Source organism: Oryza brachyantha, chromosome 4, assembly GCF_000231095.2.
Source record: "Oryza brachyantha chromosome 4, ObraRS2, whole genome shotgun sequence".
In the NCBI taxonomy this organism is placed as follows: Eukaryota; Viridiplantae; Streptophyta; class Magnoliopsida; order Poales; family Poaceae; genus Oryza; species Oryza brachyantha.
In genome coordinates this window covers 6,827,093-6,839,918 of record NC_023166.2, presented here as the reverse complement: position 1 = coordinate 6,839,918, position 12,826 = coordinate 6,827,093, and the positions used below count along the sequence as shown (strand labels likewise).

Here is a 12,826-nt window from a genome sequence, read left to right as displayed (position 1 = left end):
TCTTATGTTGAATTTATTTACTTTTAGTATCATCGTTCAACAATATCATACCTAGATACATACATCACTCAATTTACCGTTGGGAGAACTTCTGTAACATCATGATAGAGGTATTTGCAAAATACTCAAGAAAAACCTACATGCACGAGTACTTTACTGTCCATGAGACTCCATAAACAAGATATATACTGAATCCTTGATCGGGAACCATATTGAGTGAGAAGCTGATGTGCATAATTGAGACCTGTTTATAATTGAAAAACATCCTATCTTTTTCCTCCACAAATTAGGTTGAATTTCAGATTATATATAAAGTAGCTCATAGTGACTTAGCGTGGAAGTCCAATGGATGAAACGAACTCTTGTTCCAAACTATAGCATTTGTGGCTATTTCCAGACTCAGCATTAGCACTGCCACCCATGTTAATAGCCAATGACTCATAACAAACTTCAGACCTTGTGTGTAGGAATGACTGCTTCTCTTCCCCATTTTCTAGCGCAGCATGGCATGACATCGATCTTTTTGTTCGCAAGAACTGTAAACTCATTTCAACTTGCTTCATTGTAGGTCTATCTTCACTTCGGAGCCTTAAGCACATTTCTGCAAGAGAAGCGACACTTTTTATGTCTTCCTCGTTAGCTTCCTCACGAAGTTGAGGTGCAACTATCTCTTTGATTGGCCTTGACTTTAGCTCCGAAAGAAAGTAGTTGGACAAGTTCTGCTTTAACCCTGACACTGTTGTAAAAATAGGTTCTCTTTTGAGTAGTAGCTCCACAAGTACCACACGAAAACTATATACATCACTCTTCTCATTCAGCTGCCCGGTATGGTAATACTCTAGATCTAGGTAACCAAATGTGCCTTGAACATTCGTGACAATGTGAGTTTGGTCAACTGGAACCAATCTTGAAGCACCAAAGTCTGATACTTTAGCAGTGTAGTTTGCATCTAGAAGTATATTGGAGGATTTAACATCACGATGAAAAACTGATACTGAAGCCGCCGAATGGAGGTAACAGAGAGCTCCTGCTGCTTCCGCTGCAATTCTTAGATAATCATCCCATATCAAACAGAAATGACTGCTTGGACCAGAATGTAGAATACCAAATAATGAACCATTAGGAATAAAATCATACACCAATAAAGGGACCTCAGTCTCAAGACAGCATCCAAATAGTTTTACTATATTTCGGTGATTTATTTGAGAGAGAATAGCTACTTCATTAATAAATTGGCTGATCTCACCTTCCTCAATGTCCTTAGCCCTTTTAATTGCAACCACACGTTGGTCAGATAAAATGCCTTTGTACACCATGCCATGCCCTCCATGACCAAGGATACGTGTAGGATCAAAGTTATTTGTTGCCTTTTCTAGCTCATCTAAAGAGAAAATCTTTGTTTTATCACTTGCATTTTCATCTGAAGATATTAATTGTTCTAGCAGAAGGCCTTGGTTTTTTCTGAAATGTTTCCTTCGTAGTTGCTTTTGTATGTTGTTTTTCCATCTACGGATGAAAAACAATGTGCTTAAGCTGACAAGCAAGATGCCAAAGCCACAGCTAAGCCCAATAACAATACCTGTAGTAAGTATGCTCATTAGCTCAGGTTGCCATACCGTGTTATGTTCATATCCATTTCATGATCAATAGTGTATAGGACTCACCTAATATAAGATTTTGTCTTTTTGTTGAGGTGCACTGCATTGTCGTGGTATCATATTGTGTTCTATCAGGGCAGGGCATGCAACGATAACTTCCTATAGTATTATGGCATACTCCTTTACAATATCCTGGTGTCATGCATTCATCAATATCTGCAAAATCATGGTAAGATCAGAGATATATATTTTTTAAAAAGTATTGCTACCTTTGTCAATCTCATATTTGCTAGCGGCTAATGGTTATTAATTTTTTGCTATATAATACCATGTATTTGACTAAATTACAATCATGTACTATTGGGAAAGCCTACAAATTCCCTTATTTGTGCATGTATGTGTATGAGGGAGAGAGAGAGAAATGACAACCTTTACAACCATCTTGGACATATGGTTTTCCTTGAAATCCAGTCATACATTCACACCGATAACCAACGTAACCGTTTGTTGAGTTCACAGGCAAGCATTTGCTATTGTTGCTAACACAAGCATACCCAGATTTGTTTTGCCATGCATCTTGACAAGTAAGATTGGCAACGGCCCATTGGACGGATGCTGATTCCCCAGAGCCAATATATAGCTGAGGCTCCTTCAGTACATGCATCTGATACATATCCTGCTTGAAATATGACGTGTCCTCGATACCCACAATCCCTTCATTGACTTTTATATACTTCACATGGTAAATATCATTGAGTTGGAGGCTGGATGATGACATGTCCGTGCAGTTGAGCTGAAATAGTTTCCTTGCGGAGCAGCCTTCTTCTAGGCCAAACGGATATGGGATATCGATGCTTCCACACTTTCTGGTGCAGTTCTTCTTTTGTTGGAATGGATTATATCCTGTATTAAAAAGGTAATTAGGCGATTCAAGAGTTACTGTTTTATACAGAATTATATAGCATCTTATGGTCCAAGTATTTGTTTTTTCTATTATCCTCCCATGATACACATGCTATATTGTATAAATATACACATTGAATCTTTGTTGGGATTCTCATTTTTGCTTGTCATGCATGGTAAAATTCCTAAAATATTAGTCGCTCAATTCTGTATGTAATTCTAGTTATCACAGAAGTATTGAAATGTGTAGTGTAGTAACTAATTTAAGTAATTCCAGGTAAATGTCTCGTACAAAAAAAAAAGGTTGATCATGTGCACAACTTTGCAATCAAATGGAGAATATATATGTTTGGGAAAATAATTGAAAATCCACCTACAAAACATAAAATAACTTAGGATATGAAGCACAACTAAGTTACTGGAATTACTTGCAAAATCTGATTAACTGAGTACATATTTAGCGTTAGGGAATATTACATATTGCCCTGCCTACACTTAGAAAGTTTGATATTCTGTGTATGCTTGTGTTTGATCCCTAACTTTTACTACACTCCAGAAGAATCTACCTTCTCCCTCTTTTTGTAATGCCATTTTGATTCTGATGTAAGAAAATCATATTGACAATCGTTGTGTAGTTCTTACAGATGACTAAATTACCTGTGTCACGCAAGCAGCCGTCCAGTATATATGGATTTCCACGGTACCCACCATCACATGAGCAAATGTAACCAACAGCCGGTGAAGCATAGCCATCCATGCAGTGGCTGTGCCTGCTAACGCAGGCATAGTTGGTCATATTATCCAAGGTGCTGGCACAGGTCGGTTGGTCCAGAATTCCCCATGAAATCCAGGCTTGAACTGTTGTTACATTTATTGTGTTCCACAAGGAGCTTATGTTATCATGTTTGAGCTCACCCTTGCCATGGCGGATGAACATAAACTGGTAGCCATTAGCATCAGCGTTAACACTGATGGAGCAACATCCTGTGCCATTGCAATTCTGCCTAGCAACGGCCTCTGTTATTCTTTCATTTGGGCATGTGACCGAACAAAGCTTCACCGGCACAATTTTGTTTTGGTTGAGCACCAACTGGTATGTATCAAAGTCACAACCGGTGATGTTTATTGCGGCATATCCAAGGATGAAAGATTTCCCAGGAGCATCCCACGACATGTTATACACATTGACATTTGATTTCATGGAGATGACTTGGGAAAAGGCAACATCGATATATGCTGGAGACAGAGAAAATGAACAGAGAGTAAGCTAATGAGTAGTACAATTTCAATATCTAAATTTTTATTTTTAGAAAAGCGGTGTCGTACAATTTCAATATCTAAATTTAACAAAGCCTGATTTTAATAGCTCCTCAATGCTGTAAGGTAATTTTTGGGTAATAAATAGTTGAGCCATAAAAATAAACTCTTAATAAAGGACTTCATGGGTAAATTCAAATATATTAGCAGGTATGAAGAGTAAATTTTGTTAACCTGAATAGAGTTAATGGTCTGTCTTACCAGGATCTGAGAATCCGATGATCTCAATGGTGCTATTCCTGAATAACATCCTTTGTGGTTGTGTACTGTTGTCGCAGATGAGCTCGAAGTCAGGCTGCCTAAAGCAATGGGAAGACCCAATGCCAAAGGGATAGTCGATGTTCAGGTTACCACAGCTTCTTTGGCAGCTAGCAAGCGTGGCAGCAGTTGGAAGGCTCACAATTTCATTGGAAGCTTGCACAATATGGGCCAGAGTAAAGCACAAGTAGGAGCAGAGGAAGTACTGCATCCAAGAGTCTCATCTCTGTCTATACAAGCTTTCAGCCTCCAGTGCTCCCAGATTTGATTGAAAGAGAGCAGTACTGATTAGCATGAACTGTTTGCCAAAGACAATGTCGATGTGCTCCATTTATAACTTCTATACTGACTAGTGGAAGCCTGAACTTAGGTGGTGTTTAGATTGAGAAAATTTTTAGGAGAAGTGTCACGTTAAATGTTTGACCGGATATCGGAAGGGGTTTTTGAACACGAATGAAAAAACAAATTTCACGGCTAGCCTAGAAACCGCGAGACGAATCTTTTAAGCCTAATTAATTCGTCATTAGCACATATTGGTTACTGTAACACTTATAGCTAATTATGTACTAATTAGGCTTAAAAGATTCGTCTCAAGATTTTTTACATAACTGTGTAATTAGGTGTCCAAAAATTCGATTTGATGTTTTTGAAAAAAAAATTAGGAACTAAAACAAGGCCTTATTCCATTGTGACTTGTGAGGTGTACAGGGACACAGACATATTAATGTATGAGGTTAGGGTAGGTACTAAGGTTGGTCCCTTGCAGTCTCGTTGGAAAAGCCAAGTTAAAATAGACATAGTGGTTGATAACCATGAGTTTCTCTAGCTACAACTTTTCTGCACGTTTTTTTCTCTCTCCTGGCATTTGTTCCTATCTAATTGCGCGTATCTGCTTAGCCAACATACACAAGGTTGATGACCCAGCTGCGAAACAGAAAAGCCATGAATAAAGTCTACGTCGTGATCAACCGCGTATCATGATGATGATAGATATAAAATATATACAGCATTAGATCATGAGGTTCTCAAAGCAAAGCTGATGGCTAATCAACTAATAGCACACTATGACAGGAATTTAACTTTAATAGTAAAAACTAAGAGTCCCATCCTTTTGCTTTCAATTAGTATAAGCGAAACCGCTTATTAATGATTCAAAAATAATTTATGAGTAAAATTTATATACATGTTTGTACAGTATAAAAGCAAAGCCTAGAAATAAACTCAGATAAAAACACAACATGGCCGGTTGCACCAATAAAAAGGGAAATGTATAAAGAAAATGGTGCATGCATATGGTAGCTGTACTTAGTTTAAATGTAGTGCCTCCATACCTAACCCAACATGGATGTGGGGACTATAGTTCATATACTAAGGTTACTTCCCCCATTTTCTTGGGCAAGCATGTGAAAGTTGGAGTGATCAAAATATTGGCCACATTTTATCTTGTAAAGTAAAACTATATCATACTTTTTTTAAGTTCCCTGGCTCATGCATGGGACGTAGATTATACAAAATAAATGTTGCCATACATGTGACTTTCAACCAAATAATCATCTAATATGTTCAAACTTGCTTAACCCCAGGTGTGGTAAATTATGAACATCAACTAAATAGCACCGTTAATTTAAACTTGTGTTGGATGTCTGGCATATTTTTAATTTCGAAGATTTTGGTGGCATGTCGTCTACATTATCTTACTTCCATTACAAATTAAGTCACCATGCATCTTACAAAAGAATGCACGCTATTCTATCATTTGCTGGCACTCCAGTAGAGTGGGATACGGTCACAAATAATCGGAGAATCATTTGACTGACTGAAAAAAAAAGTGGACGATCATGAGAATCCCATGCCTTCCAAAGGATGGTTACCAAAAGAGAGAATTTCTTATTAGGAATCACTTGTTCATGTTAATTAATTAGGAATAACTATAGCAAGAATCAAACTATTGATCAGATGGTGAAAAATGGAGACTTGCATTTTTTAGACAGGTCTCATAAAAGTTAATGACAACTTTTTATTACGGTCTTATCCCCTATTTGATTTTATTAAAAATTAAAATATTTTCACATCGAGTTGTATGTGTTTAATCAAGTAGGTAGTGCATATATACGAGAGAGGGGCAGTATAATCATCTATATAATACTTCAAAAAATAGTGATGTCGTACTTCCATTATAAATTTTGCAAGTTCCTCCTTGAACTTCTTAATATTAAGAAATAATCTATTCTAAATTAGCCACATGTGAAAATCAAAACAAGGTGAATATTTTCAATAAAAATATTTGTAAAACATATCATAGAAAATATATTTGTAATTATTTAGAGAAAGTTATAATACTATGTTTCATCCATATCAGAGCACAGTCAACTAGTTTTTGAAAATTCTTAACGATCAAATAACAAATTAATATAAAAAGAACCAAAATAAAACTTATCGATATTCATAGAACGAGCCGAAATTCAGAAATATAAAAGGGACCGAGAAAAACACTTCAGAACTAGAGAATTTTCTCTTAATAAGAAAATAGAAGTCCAACCATCTGAACAGCGCAATTTTGTAAGTTTTCGTGTGAACAAATATGCGCGTACTTTCCGACCATTCATTGACTGGTCAGGTGCTCTCTACTCAAAGCATCTCCTTAACTTTAGGTAGTCAATTAAAACCAATAATTCACTCTTGTTCAGCCAGTACATTCTGAGGCATGTGGACAACCCAACTGACCGCAGTTTGTTAGGGCAGCTACAATAGCAGGCTAGCTATAAATATATTTTAAAGAGATAAGAAAGGAGAAAGAAGATTAGTAAGCTACTAATTTATAGCCAGCTGTAGCACGTGTTACAATACAAAGTGTGTGTATGATATGTGAAACTATGTATTAATGCTTTGTAGGTAACTATTGTATGAACGGAAAAACTAGCGTACAGTATCCCATACGAACAGGACAGTTAATGATTTGCTCCTTCGCACGGCATGCCTCCTCCACGCCTGCTCCTTCCCACAGCATGCCTCATCCACGCCGCGCGCCTCCATGCTGTCTACCTCGCTGCGCGTCTCCATGCCGCGCCTGTCTACCTCGTCGCTGTCCTCGAGTAGTCTACCTCGCCGCCCTGTCTACCTCACCGCCGTCCTCAAGTACCTCGCCACCGAGGTTTGGCCCACATGCTCGCCACATGCACACTCATGCCCCCGTCGCTGAGTACCCCGGCCTGATTCAGATCGCCTGCCCCTTCTCTTCTATTTCGTCCTCTAGGTGCTCGAGCTCGTCGGGAACGCGGTGCGCGACAACAAGAAGAACCGGATCATCCCGCGGCACGTGCTGCTGGCGATCCGCAACGGCAAGGAGCTCGGTAGCACGATATGATACGTGTTGATACTAAATAGTATCATATGGTACCACTTATTAACATATGATACATGTTGATAATATGTAGTGATACCTGTTGATACCTTCTGATACTATACGATACCACTTAATACCTAATGGATTGATACCTGTTGATACCTTCTTGGTATCATCTGACACATGTTGATACTAATCGGTATCATCCAGGTTTCCATATGAAAATCAAGCGATACCTATTGATACTTATTGATACCTGTTGATACATACTGATATCATATGATATCACTTAGAACTATATGATACTAGTTAGTACCACCTGGTACCATGTGATACCTGTAACTTTTTTAGCTTCCCTTATCATACAACGCTATGATACCAGATGATACCAACTGGAATCGCACCAGTGGTATCATCTGGTACCAGCTATGCACTGGTACGTGAGGCGCATCTAAATGCGAAGGCGGTGGAGGCGTGCGACACGCTACGGCGAGTGCGCAACGTGGCGACGCACAACGCGACGTCTGCGAAGGCGGGTAGATGATAGTGGAGGCGGCGGCACGCGGCGATGGCGAAGGCGGGGTGGACACGGGCGATGGCGGAGACGGGCGGACACGGGCAATGGCGAAGACGGGCGGCATGCAAGGCATGCACGTACGTGCGGGAGACGGGGCGGATGCGCATTAGCGGAGTGAGGAAGTGCGGCGCCGCGACACGGAGGAGGCGCGTGCGGCACGTCGATACACGTGACATGGAGTCGTGGAGGAGACATGCATGGCATGTCAGCGCGGAGGTGTGCGGCTTATTTGTTTCCACCACAGGATGTTCACTAGATGCATGTTATATTAATTATACCGTTCGTACGGTATACCGCATTCTACTACTTCTCTTATATGAATTGATTATTAGATTGACTATAAATAAATTAAAGCTAGTAGTTGGTTATACTATTGAACTTGCTCTAAACAGCTTCACTCCTCCGGTAGGAACCAATTTAGACCATATGATATCTATTTATACAACTACAATAAACTATTTACGCTATAGTATTTTTCACTAGCAGTAAAATTCATAAAAGAGCATAATACTGATCGTAGCACCCTAAATGCTCTTCCTTTACTAATCGAAAATCACAATTTCAAATACGGTCACAAATAGTTGGAGAATCATTGACTGACTGAAAAAAGTGGGCGATCATGCATGGGACTGCCACGCCTTCCAAAGAATGGTTACCAAAAAGAGAAATTCTTGTTTTAGGAATAACTATATAATTCCAAATTGATCATGACTTGTTCATGTTAATTAATGATGATGGAATTTGGCAAAAACCTTCTCAGGGCATGAGTAATGTACAAAGACTACGTAGCCTTTATGAATGGGACACATTATAGGTGACATTAGTTATGACAAGTTCTATCGTACTTATCGATGGAGGAGAAAACAAAGTGGCTTGGTTTCCAAATAAAAAAGAATGTGAGAGTATTTATTTTTATGGGTAAGTACTATTTTAGTCATTAATGCTACAATGACCACCCTTACAATATATAAAGACAACGTATATAAGATCATTTATTATATAATAATCACTTTTAAGGACATTGCGGATGCCCTTATGAACAACTATATTAAGAATCAAACATTCTCACTTTTTGAACAGGTCTCATAAAAGTTAATGATAACTTTTTGTCATGCCCTTGTGCCCTATTTGATTTTATTATAATTAAATTCCTTTCACAGTGAGTTGTATGTGTTTAATTAATTAGGTAGTATATATGTGCTATAAAGGGGCAATATAATCATCTATATAGTATTTTAAAAGAAAATAGTGATGGCCTACTTCCGTTATAAAATTTGCGAGTTCCTCATCGAACTTCTTCATACTAAGAAACATTCTATTCTAAATTAGCCACATGTGAAATCAAACTAAGGTGGGTATTTCCTTTATAAAAGATCTCATAGAAAATATATTTATATTTATTTCCTATAAAAAAGATGGTTGGTCTTCTATTTTATATATTACCTTTCATCCGTAGAAAAGCACATTAAGCTAATTTAGAAGAATTAAAGATCAACTAACAAAATGAATATAGAAAGAATCAAAATAAAAAACTTGTGAACATATATAGAATATGAGACAAAATTCAGAAACATAAAAAGGACGAAGAAAAACACTTAAGATCTAGAGAATTCTCTTTAGAAAATAGGAGACCAACCATCTGAACAGTACAATTTTCGAACTTCACGTGTGAACAAAAATGCGCGTACTTTCCGACCATTGATTGACTGGTCAGGTGCTCTGTACTCGAAGCATTTCCTTAACTTTACAGTAAAATTGACTCATGTTCAGCCAGTACGTTCGGAGGCATATCAATAACCCTTGTCTTTGCCTACGCTTGGCCAAAATTTAAATTTTTGTCTTTAAATTATACTTTCTCTGTTCATATTATAAGACATTTTAGCATTAATTGTCTAAATTCATTCGTTGATAAATATATATAATTTATAAATGTGTCTAGATTCATTAGCATCTAGTATATAATTTGGGGTTTTACTCGTATTTATTTTTTAAATTTAATTTTTAGATCATTTAGAACATGTATATAAAAGTATATTCATAAATTATTTTTTTTATAAATATATTGTTTTGCTTATTCGTAAAGTAAGCGAAAAGATGGGCACCATACGAATGCAACTGTGCTGATAACAGGACTAACCAAAACGACCGCCATGTCAAACAGCTTCACTAGTAAAACCAATTTAGACCATAATAGCTTTTTTTTTACTAGTAAAACTCATAAAAGACACGGTTGAGATTTTTAACTTCATACTATCTAATGTTACCAGCAGAGAGCACCGTAAGTTTTTCATTCATTCTTTTTACCAAGCCCACGTTTATGGTACACAAATATACTTTTATGTTTTTCGTTATGCTTATGCTTATAAGCATAATTTGAATTTTCAACTTTAAATTTAAAGTAGATTTTATAATTTTTTATCATAGTTTATTTTACAACTTGTGTTTTTAGATCATTATGAACATGTACATGTGCATGTATCACTTCACATGGCATGACTTCTCGCCAAACATGCACACCGATTCAAGTCAGTAGCCTGTGCATTTCACATAACAAGTTCTGCTTATCTACCGGCTCATATATTGCTACGAATGCAAAGGACTACATGTATATTTATTTGCTACATGCATACTAACAAAAATAAACATGGAAATTCATTAATGACAAGATTACTCCTAAAATTATAGCAATGTCATTGCTACAAATAAAACTGTCTACAGAAAAAGTAAAACCATATCATCTAGAAAACGATCGCTTTCGATACAGGTACCATTAATCCGAGCTAATCGCTAGAAGTGGAAGCTTTGAGCTTGTTCAGATTGATGAATCCATCGTCAAGAATACGTGTAGATACAATCAAGCTTGACTGCACACCATGTATTTCTGCTACCTAGTTTTTATTATTTCTGAACTCCGATAAATTTATTCTGAACTAAAACATGCATTTATTATTTCTGCTACCTAGTTTTTATTATTTCGTTTTTATATCTACGACTAATTATCCTGGATACATGTGTTACAGACAGATAGGGTGATAAATTGATAAACGATTTAATGTAGCATGGGCAAATAATTAAATGCCCCATCGTCGAGGGGGAAATGATTTTTTTTTTTTTTTGAGAAGGGAAATGGAAGGACCTCGTTGTAAAATCAGTTTCTTAAAGGATCTAGAGGAGGTTTCACCAGTTCATTGATCCGACGTTTTTCAATGTCCCAGAGGGAAAATCAGACGGTCCATGTTTCCCTGATGACGACGACGTTAATTTTACCTAAGGTGTGTCAAGGTTTCTTTTACTTGGTTCTCCTGTATGTCCTTTTGTATGCCTTATTGATTGAAGAGTGCCATCAGCCAAACTAATTTCATCAGGATATGCAGGTCAAAACTCAGAATTCAGAAACGGTGTGCAACTTGTGTGCTGTCGACTGAAAATCGGTTGATTTTTTCTTCAAAACAAACGAATGACAGTCAGATAGTTCCTGACTTTTTTTCAGCTTGTGCAAGTTGTAAAATTTGCAAAAATACTGAATACGTTTCTCATTAATGGATATTTGAAATTGATGTTTTGAGGCGGATTCCATGTACATTAACTGCAATTCTAGTTAAAGAAGCGTTTTGTTCAAATTAACCAAAGGCCGAATTGTGTAATCAACTTAAAGCGATTTTAATGAACGATCCACCTTCTGTTTGGAGACATGGAATAATCGCAGATTTATAATAGTGTTTAAGATGGTCTGGTCTTTCATAGATTACGATGAGTGTAAATATCTATAAAACATATAGAACGATTTATGAATAAATCATGATATGGTCAAAATATCTTATAAATAAGACGGATGGAGTATTCTTATTAGTTCCAAAACTCATTACTATTTCAAATTTGATTTGACTATAGGGTTGTATTTTTTTCCTTTATTTCTTTGAAACATCATAATTACAGGTGCGCTGGTGTGCTTTGGTTGTACGCAGTGCATTTCTGAATTTCTTTTCATTTTCATTCTGGATGGAAATAATAAACAGAGGTTTAGTTCCTTCTCTGTTCCAGTGATTATTTACTGTGTCAACATGGATTTTGTGCGCATTATTGTATCGTGGTTCTATGCAAACAGGACCCAGTTGCACGTATGTTAATTTCATACCAATTCGGTTACCGTTCAGAAATTCGTCCTTGACTCGCCTTGTTGAAAGCCCATACAACGGCAGCAGCTGACCGTACATGAGCCCATAATAAGGGGCCAAGGGCCCTTTGAAACAAGATTTTCATAGAAATGGTATCGAAAAACATGTGAAAAATACATAAAATTACCATTTGTATATACTGGTTAAAAAAGAAGATTTTAATAATTAGGATTTCAAAGAAATAGGATTGAAAAATCACATGAAAAATACATAAATTAATGTTTAAATATACTGCATAAAAAAGAGATCTCCATACTATGACGTAGGATTTCCGTAGGGATCAAAAAACATATGAAAAATACATAAATGACTGTTTAATTATAATGCATAAAAAGAGACACCTAAAAACACGGAAAATATAGAGGTAGGCTCAAGAAAATTTCCATACAAATGGATCTCATCTTTCTTAACTTTCCTCCAAAATCTGTCATTAGCTGTTCCATAGAAATCTTATAGGATTGTTAAAACCTTTGTTTTAAAGAATCAAGTACGAATTGTTCTATAATACTTAAATTCTATAAAGTTCCTATATTTTCCTACAAATCAAAGGGGGCTCTTTTGGATTGCGCTCAATTTGATTTGGATTTTTACTCGGTCACCTATTGTTGTCAACAGCCCATTCTCAACTATTTCTCATTCATCCAACACAACAGTA

General features: G+C 36.7%; 1 pseudogene; it reads right to left on the bottom strand.

Moving 5' to 3' along the window:
* On the bottom strand, positions 1-4,300 carry LOC102722006 (annotated as a pseudogene).
* Between the last annotated feature and the right edge of the window lie 8,526 nt (positions 4,301-12,826).